Genomic DNA, 10,363 nt, shown 5'->3' with positions numbered 1-10,363 from the left:
AGAATAATAATCTTTGGGAATACCATTATTTTTCTGAAAAGTACAATCTGTGTTCCATAGAATTGACTTGAAACAGGCCTCATGTAACACATCTATAATAATATTTGGATTATAGGACTGATTTTGCTTATGTATAGATATCTACTTCTTTATTTTACATATTAATAATATACCAAACAAAACTCAGTAAAATTAAAGCAAACCTCTTCAAAATGCACTTTTGTATTTCCCACAGAGACCAATTAGTTTTATTATACCAAGACATTCCTGAAATTTATGTGAAAACATTGAAAGATGAGTTATCAGAGAGAATAACAACTCATTCCCTCTGGATTTAATTATAGGATATAACTCAAAATACAAGGCAATGTGTGTGGAAGACAAGCAAATCTCCTTGGATTTGTGTAGAAGTTAGCCATGCCACATTTATCCTCTTTGTATTTCACCTGGAAATTGTTCATTAATTTAGAAAGCACATTATTTTTTTTGACAAAGTAGATATTATGTGGTACCTTACTGACTATAATATTCAATAGTTTTATATGTCAAGACTGTTCCTGAAGAAATGGAATTGCAATAAAATTACAAACCAATAGTTGATTTTATAGTCAATTGCACATGTCTAAACCAACCACTGGCAATTCCATTTATCATATGCCTTAATTCTCCTTGTCACTCATTCCTAAATTGTTGTATTTTCTTAACGGAGTTACTTATACATATTAGTACCAGGTTTTGAAGACCTTTAAAGTATCAGGATGTGTTTGTATCTAAAAATGTTAAGCTCATTGTTAAATAATACTAGGTCATTATACACAACCCTTTGCTTCCTATAGCTGTTCTCTTTAATGTAACATAAAATCAAAATTGTTTAAAATAGCACACTGATGAACAATCATACATAGATATGCTTTTTCACCAATCAACTGCAGAACAATCACAGTGAACAAAGGTATAAATACAAAAAACTGGGACAGAAATAATTTTGTCCATAAAAATCCCAATACTACATTTTCTTCCTGGTTTTATTCTTTTCCTTTCTAATTATTAAAGACAAATTAAATTCTTAGAGGCAAATTATTTTGTGTTGAAAGAAAACTCATTTATTCTCATGTTTATGTGTGTGAGGGTTGGCTGAAAATCAGTTGGACTAAATTAGACTCAAGGCTTCAGTATCTCAGCCCCAGGCTTCAGGCTCCAGGAATGGATACAAACTTATTCCATATTTGTCTCATCTTCCTTGAACCCATACCTAAAAGGCAAATGGTCTTTTCATGTTCCATTGTGAGGCCCAGACAATCTAGGATATATTCCTCTCCTGGCAAACCCTAAGATCATAATAGGATCCAAGCCATGTCTCTGCTTGCAGCAACATCAATCCCTTCTATTAGCCAAAGTGAGTCACATGGCCAAGCTCAGCATTACTACAAGAAGGAATTCTATTTCACTCCCAGTGACAGGGAAAGGACAGTGAAATTATCTGAAAAATAATCCAAATGATCATTTATATACATTTATTCTGTATTCTCTGCCTTTACTTTTATCTTTGTATTGTAAAATATGGTTTTGCTTCAAGACTTATATTATATTAGATGTCTATTTCATCAAATTGATTTTTGTTGCACTGCATGATTTCAATTATTTACATTATGATTATAAAAATACAGTAACTCTTCAATGTTATTAATTTAAAATGAATACATTTAATTAGCTTCTTTTCAAATGTTTTTGCTTTTCTATTTTTTCCTTTCATTCATGAATGAATCTGTTACATTCATTTCAAGAACCTCTTTTATGTAAGACAATTTACAATTTCATGAAAATATGCTTTGAACTGAGTCAGCTTTGGAGATTCATGTGTGACCTCACCCCAGTAGTTAATTTAGCATTCTCTTACTCTAAGTTAATCCTGAATCATGGCTTTGAGAATTTATTTCATCTATCTATCTATCTATCAATCAATCTATCTATCCATCTATCATCTATGTATTCCTATTCTCCTCATACTTTATATTTTTCAACAAGTATGACTTTTAAAAACACAGTCAGGTGGTATGACTTATATCTAGATGAGAACAATTATATAATTTAATTTTTATCTATTTTGAACATTAAACGATTCTCAAATTAAGTGAAGGTCTACATAAATCCTGTTCAAAGCTTCTACCAAAGATGGAGCTTGTAATTAAGCAAATCAAGTATTTGTAGTTTTTTGTCAGGTAATTGTTATTTTGCTTTTTGTAAGTAGCAGAGACAATACGTTTTGGAGAGGCAATTTCCAAGGTAAGTGCTCCAGGAAAATGTGATTTATAATGTGTAACTTTTATAGATATTTTCCTGCTCATTTTTAAAAATTTGAGACATTAGAGGAACCATTGCCTTTTGGGTCTTTCTCCCGATTTTTGATACTGGTATAATATTCTTGATGAATCTTTCCCTGAACATAGAATAGCATATGGAAGGATAGGTGGATTTTCTTATGCACCATGAAATTTGAGATTCTTGAAATGAGTTATACTTTTTCTAAGCTTCTGCTTTAACTAGAAAAATTGTTTCTCTCCTATGTGGTACCTATTCTTGATGGATTAAGTAGTCAAATATTTGGATGGCTAATAAAGTGAAACATATAAAGGTCACTGTTGATATTTATTTCAGCCACATTCTTCAGGAAAATATGAGAAGCAAGTGTGATATTCAGGAATCTGCTTACTTTGTTATCTCCTATTAAGTAGAGATTTCCCAAACCTATTAGAGAGGGATTTTTGCTCTGTATTTTAAGGATTTCAACACCTCTTATGGCTGTAATATATTATATACTGTTCTGGAACCAGCACACCAAAACAGAAAAGGGGATGTCCAATCCTTTCTACTTCCATATATAAGTAAAGCAGTGGTATTAAGGTGTAGCCACATAGAAAGATGTACCTTTTAAACTTGAATGAAGGAGACAATATTGATAATTATTAGAAATAGAACAATCTGTCCGGGCGCAGTGGCTCATGCCTGTAATCCCAGCACTTTTGGAGGCCTAGGCTGGTGGATCTCCTCAGGTCAGAAGTTTGAGACCAGCCTGGCCAACATGGTGAAACTCCATCTCTATTAAAAATACAAAACTTAGCCTGGCATGATGGTATACACCTGTAATCCCAGTTACTCGGGAGGCGGAGGCAGGAGAACTGCTTGAACTTGGGAGGCAGAGGTTGCAGTGAGCCAAGATTGTGCCATTGCACTCCAGCCTGGGAGACGGAGCAAGACTCTGTCTCAAAATAAATAAATAAATAAATAAAATAGAACAATCTAGTGTCCCAATGCAAAGTAGATTCAGTGATATGAGGATTAGGAAGAATGCCATCTTTCATAACTATGAAATCTATGTTGATCATACCTTTCTCCTGTTACCACAGTTTCTCTCTCTTATACACAAATATATATATATATATGTTATTTGTCTGTTGTACTCATCAGATGCTAAATGAGACAAAAACATAAAAGAGTCATCCGCATACTGATGTTGATAGTTGCTATTTCCAGTTTCTAAAATTCCCCATTTATGTAAATCTTTGCACTCCCACGGATCTACTGCAATTTTCTTAGGAGTCACTTTTTTCATGCTGCATTCCTAATGATTATAAACTACTGAGAGCATCAGTTTAAATTATGTCATTTCTGTGAAATATACATACTTCTAATGCTACAAAAATTACATTAACAAGATGACCAAATAGAAGCTTCCACCAATTGTCCTCCCCACAGGAATATGAAATGTAACGACTACCTACACAAGAAAGCACCTTCCTAAGAACCAAAAATCAGGTGAGCAATCACCTGGTTTTAATTTGATATTACTAAAAGAGTCACTGTAAAGAGTAGGAGAGATAGTCTCAAATAGCTGACATCACACCTTTTCCATTCCTTAGCAGGGGCTGCATAATATAGAGAATCTGTATGCTTGGGGGAGGAGAAGTACAGTGATTATGGGACTTTACATTGGAATTCAGTGCTGCCCTGTCACAGTGGAAAGCAACACTTTGCAGAATTCAGCTGATGCCCACAGAGGGAGCATTTAGAACCTCTAGCCAAAGAGAAATTGTCCATCTCCTTGCTTGCAACTTGAGTTTCAGCAAGCCTCACCGCTGCAGGCTAACGTGCTCTGGCATTCCAATTAAACTTGAAAGGCAGGCTGGGCGCAGTGGCTGTCTGCGCACAGTAGCTCACACCTGTAATTCCAGCACTTTGGGAGGCCAAGGCGGGTGAATCACTTGAGGTCAGGAGTTTGAGACCAGCCTGCCAACATGGCGTAACCCCATCTCTACTAAAAAAACACACACAAAAAATTAGCTAGACATTGTGGCATGTGCCTGAAATCCCAGCTACTAGGGAGGCTGAGACAGGAGAATTGCTTGAATCCAGGAGGCGGAGGTTGCAGTGAGCTGAGATTGCACCACTGCAGTCCAGTGACTCCATCAAAAAAAAAAAAAAAGACAGGCAATGTAAGCCACAAAGAAACTCACTACCTTGAAGGGAAAGACCACATTCTGACAGAATGTATCACCTACTGACTAAAGAGCCCTTGGGCCCTGAATAATCAGCAGCATTAGTCAGTTAGTACATGCGATGGACCTTAGGTGACACTCTGAGATGTGCTGGCTTCAGGTATCACTCAGCATATTCACAGCTGTGGTGGCTATAGGGAGACACTGCTTCTGCTTGAGAAAAGCAAAGAGAAAAGTGACTTTGTCTTGCAGCTGCAATGGGGCAGAGTACCAAGTGGACTCTTGGGGTCACCAGTACCAAGCATTGACTCTTGAATGACATTTCTGGACCTTTCCTGACCAAGAGGGGGAGCTCACCGCCCTGAAGGGTAAACCTAGGCCTGGCAACATTCACCAAAAGCTGACTGAAGGGAACTTGGGCCTTGATTGAACATTGTTGGTAGCCTGGCAGTATTCCCTGTGGAACTGTGGTGGCAGTGGCCATGGAGTAAGGATCCTCTGCTTGTGGAAAGGGGAAAAAAAAGAGTGGGAATAACTTTGTCTTTTGGCATGTCAGCTCAATCACAGTAGAATAGAGTACCAGGTAAATTCCTAAGGTTCTGGACTCCAGACACGGGCTCCTGGATGGCTTCCCTGGACCTACCTGGGCTGGGAGGGAGCTTTCCACCCTAAAGGGAAAGAGACAAGCCTTGTTGGCTTTGCCATCTGCTAACTATAGAGCCCTAAGGTTTGAACCAACATAGATGCTGGCCACGTAGTGGTTATAATGGGCTCTGGATGAGACCAAGGGCTGTGCTTGCTTTAGATCTGACACAGTGCAGTCCCGGTGGTGGTGGCCACAGCAGTCCTTTTATTGCCCCTCCCGTAGCTCCAGGCAGCTCAGCATAGAGAAGAAGACATAATTAGTTTGGGGGAATGTAAGAGAAGAGAACAAGAATTCTCTGGTAATCTAGGGAATTCTTCTGGATCTTATAAAAGACCACCAAGGCAGTACCTCTGAGTCTGCAAGAGCCAAGCATTACTGGGCTAAAGGTGCCCCGTAGTGCAGATACAGTTGCAGTGACTGAAGTTATCACTTCACCCAAATCCGTTTGAATACCTTGAAAGCCTTCCCAAGAATGATGGGTACAAATAAGCCCAAACAATGAAGACTACAAAAATCCTGACTCTTCAATGCCCAGACACTGACAAATATCCGAAAGCATCAAGGCCATCTAGGAAAACATAATCTCACCGAATAAGCTCAATAAGGCACCAGGGACCAATCCTGGAAAGACAGATCTTTCAGACAGAGAATTAAAAATAGCTGTTGTGAGGGAACTCAATGAAGTTCAGGATAACATACATAAGGAATTCATAATCCAATCATACAAATTTAACAAAACAATTGAAATAGTTAAAACGAATCAAGCAGAGATTCTGGAGCTGAAAATGCCATTGGCACACTGAAGAATGCATCAGCATCTCAGCTGCAGAACTGATCAAGCAGAAGAAAGAATTAGTGACTCTGAAGATATGTTCTTTGAAAATACACAGACAGAAGGGGGGGAAAAGAATAAAACAGAATGAAACATGTCTACAAGTTCTAGAAAATAGTCTCAAAAGAGAAAATCTAAGAGTTACTAACCTTAAAGAGGAGATAGGCAGACATAGAAGCAGAAAGTTCATGCAAAGAGATAATAGAATTTCCAAAACCTAGAGCAATGTATCAATATTCAAGCACAAGAAGGCTATAGAATACAAAGAACATTTAACCCAAATGTATTTAATAATGAAACTCCCAAAGGTCAAGGATTAAAAAAAAAAAAAAAAAAAAAAAAAAGATCCTAAAAGCAGTAAGATAGAAGAAACAAGTAACATACAAACAAAATCCAATACATTTGGCAGCAGATTTCAGTAGAAACCTTACAGGCCAGGCCAGGAGAGAGTGGCATGACATATTTAAAATGATGAAAGAAAAAAAAGATTTTACCCTACAATGGTATATTCAATGAAAATATTCTTCTAAAAAGAAGGGGAAATAAAACATTTGTCAGACGAACAAAAGCTGAGAGACTTCATCAATACCACATGAGACCTACTAGAAATGCTAAAGGGAGTTTTTCCATCTGAAAGAACAGAATGTTAATGAGCAATAATAAATCATCTGAAGGTGCAAAACTTACAGGTAATAGTAGGTATGCAAAAAATCACAGAATATTATAACACTATACTTGTGATGTATAAACTACTCATATCCTCAGTAGAAAGATTAAAAGATTAAGCAATTGAAAATACAAACTACAATTCCTCAAGGCATAAACAGCACAAGGAGATAGAAATACAAAGGACAACAGGTTAAAAAGTGAAGGGGCGAATAGAGGCCGCGCGCGCAGAGCGAGCGCCTGCTGCCTCCCCACCCCTCCCGCAACGCTGGACCCCAGGGTTCCCCCGGCTCCTCTGCCCGCCATGGCCGACATGGAAGCAGCGTTCGAGGACGCAGTGGAAGAACGAGTGATCAACGAGGAATACAAAATATGGAAACAGAACACCCCTTTTCTTTATGATTTGGTGATGACCCATGCTCTGGAGTGGCTCAGCCTAACTGCCCAGTGGCTTCCAGATGTAACCAGACCAGAAGGGAAAGATTTTAGCATTCATTGACTTGTCCTGGGGACACACACATGGGATGAACAAAACCATCTTGTTATAGCCAGTGTGCAACTCCCTAATGATGATGCTCAGTTTGATGTGTCGCACTACGACAGTGATAAAGGAGAATTTGGAGGTTTTGGTTCAGTTAGTGGAAAAATTGAAATAGAAATCAAGATCAACCATGAAGGAGAAGTAAACAGGGCCCGTTATATGCCCCAGAACCCTTGTATCATCGCAACAAAGACTCCTTCCAGTGATGTTCTTGTCTTTGACTATACAAAACATCCTTCCAAACCAGATCCTTCTGGAGAGTGCAACCCAGACTTGCGTCTCCGTGGACATCAAAAGGAAGGCTATGGGCTTTCTTGGAACCCAAATCTCAGTGGGCACTTACTTAGTGCTTCCGATGACCACACCATCTGCCTGTGGGACATCAGTGCCGTTCCAAAGGAGGGAAAAGTGGTGGATGCGAAGACCATCTTTACAGGGCATACAGCAGTAGTAGAAGATGTTTCCTGGCATCTGCTCCATGAGTCTCTGTTTGGGTCAGTTGCTGATGATCAGAAACTTATGATTTGGGATACTCGTTCAAACAGTACTTCCAAACCAAGCCACTCAGTTGATGCTCACAATGCTGAAGTGAACTGCCTTTCTTTCAATCCTTATAGTGAGTTCATTCTTGCCACAGGATCAGCTGACAAGACTGTTGCCTTGTGGGATCTGAGAAATCTGAAACTTAAGTTGCATTCCTTTGAGTCACATAAGGATGAAATATTCCAGGTTCAGTGGTCACCTCACAATGAGACTATTTTGGCTTCCAGTGGTACTGATCGCAGACTGAATGTCTGGGATTTAAGTAAAATTGGAGAGGAACAATCCCCAGAAGATGCAGAAGACGGGCCACCAGAGTTGTTGTTTATTCATGGTGGTCACACTGCCAAGATATCTGATTTCTCCTGGAATCCCAATGAACCTTAGGTGATTTGTTCTGTATCAGAAGACAATATCATACAAGTGTGGCAAATGGCAGAGAACATTTATAATGATGAAGACCCTGAAGGAAGCGTGGATCCAGAAGGACAAGGATCCTACATATGTCTTTACTTCCCGTGATTTTAGACTCCCCTTTTTTCTTCTCAACCCTGAGAGTGATTTAACACTGGTTTTGAGACAGACTTTGTTCAACTATCCCTCTATATAATAGGTACCACCAATAATGCTATTAGCCCAAACAGTGGGTGTTTTCTAAATATTAATGGGGGGGGGGGGCTTCATTCAGCAAAGCCACAGACTTACGTTGAAATTTTCTTCAGGAATTTTCTAGTAACCCAGGTCTAAAGTAGCTACAGAAGGGGGACTATTATGTGTGATTATTTTTCTTCTTATGCCATATATCCCCAAGTTTTTCAGACTCATTTAAGTAAAGGCTAGAGTGAGTAAGGAATAGAGCCAAATGAGGTAGGTGTCTGAGCCATGAAGTATAAATACTGAAAGATGTCACTTTTATTCAGGAAATAGGGGAGATTCAAGTCATATAGATTCCTACTCGAAAATCTTGACACCTGACATTCCAGGATGCACATTTTCATATGTAGACTAGTTTCCTCTTGGTTTCCTCAGTTAAGTCGAAACTACATGTTCCTCTTTCCCCATATATTCATATATTTTTGCTCGTTAGTGTATTTCTTGAGCTGTTTTCATGTTGTTTCTTTCCTGTCTGTGAAATGGTGTGTTTTTTGTTGTTGTTGTTGTTTTTAACTTGGGACCACCAAGTTGTAAAGATGTATGTTTTTACCAGACAGTTACACCACAGGCAGACTGTCAAGTTGAGAAGAGTGAATCAATAACTTGTATTTGTTTTAAAAATTAAATTAATCCTTGATAAGAGTTGCTTTTTTTTAGGAGTTAGTCCTTGACAACTAGTTTGATGCCATCTCCATTTTGGGTGACCTGTTTCACCAGCAGGCCTGTTACTCTCCATGACTAACTGTGTAAGTGCTTAAAATGGAATAAATTGCTTTTCTACATAAAAAAAAAAGTGAAGAGGCAAAGTGAAGAGTTGTTATTCATTTGCTCTTTTCTTGTTTAATTGTGTATGCAATTAGTGTAAAATCATCATCAGATTAAAATAATGAATATTATTTGCAAGTATCATGGTAATCTCAAATTAAAAAACACTGAGGATACACAAAAAATAAAAAGCAAGCAACTAAATAATATAACCAGAGAAAATCACCTTAACTAAAAGAAAGACAGGAAGAAAGAAAACAAAAAAGGAAGACAAGACCAGAAAACAATCAGAATGCAAATAGCAAAAAATGGCAGGAGTAAGTCCTTACTTATCAATAATAACACTGAATGTAAATGGACTAAACCATCCATTCAAAAAATAGAGTAGCTGAATGGATTAAAAAAAAAAAAAAAACAAACAAATAGGGACATGACATGTATACACTGACAATAAAGGGATGGAAAAAGGTATTCCATGCCAATGGAAACCATAAAAGAAAAAGCATAGCTATATTGATATCACTAATAGATTTCAAGACAAAAACTATGAAAAGAGACAGAGAAGGTCATTATATAATGATAAAGGGCTCAATTGATCAAGAAGATATGAAAATTTTAAATACATATGCACACAATACTGGAGCACCCAGATACATAAAGAAAATATTACTAGAGCTAAATAGAGAGATGGTCCTCAATAAAATAATAGCTGGAGGCTGCAACACCTCACTTACAGCAGTGGACAGATTTTTCAGACAAAAAATCAACGAAGAAACATCAGACTTATTCTGCAGCCTAGACTAAGTGGACATGATAGATATTTACAAAACATTTCATGCAACAGATGCAGAATATACTTTATTTTTTCTCAGTACATGAATCATTTCTCAAGGATAGATCATATATTAGGTCACAAAACAAGTCTTAAAACATTCAAAGAAGTTGAAATAATATTAAGCATGTTCTGTGATGATGATGGAATAAAACTATAAATCAATAACAAGAGGAATTTTGGAAACTATAAAGCTCCTGAATGACTAGCAGGTCAAGGAATAAATTAAGAAGAAAATTTAAAAATGTACTGAAACAAATAGAAATGGAAACACAACATAACAAAGCTTATAGGATATAGCAAAAGCAATAGTAAGATAGAAATTTGTAGCTATATGTGCTTACATCAGAGAAGTAGAAAAAGGTCAAATAAGCAATGTGATGATACATCTTAA

At 37.5% G+C, this 10,363-nt stretch overlaps 1 pseudogene across 1 annotated transcript; it reads left to right on the top strand.

Moving 5' to 3' along the window:
* The first annotated feature begins 6,866 nt into the window (after positions 1 to 6,866).
* LOC116269151 lies at positions 6,867 to 8,343 on the top strand (annotated as a pseudogene). The gene has a single exon (XR_004176520.1). The product of XR_004176520.1 is annotated as a histone-binding protein RBBP4 pseudogene (transcript).
* Positions 8,344 to 10,363: the final 2,020 nt, after the last annotated feature.

This window comes from Papio anubis, chromosome 10 (assembly GCF_008728515.1).
Source record: "Papio anubis isolate 15944 chromosome 10, Panubis1.0, whole genome shotgun sequence".
In the NCBI taxonomy this organism is placed as follows: Eukaryota; Metazoa; Chordata; class Mammalia; order Primates; family Cercopithecidae; genus Papio; species Papio anubis.
The sequence above is the reverse complement of the archived record's forward strand: the minus strand, read 5'-3'. Positions and strand labels throughout refer to the sequence as shown.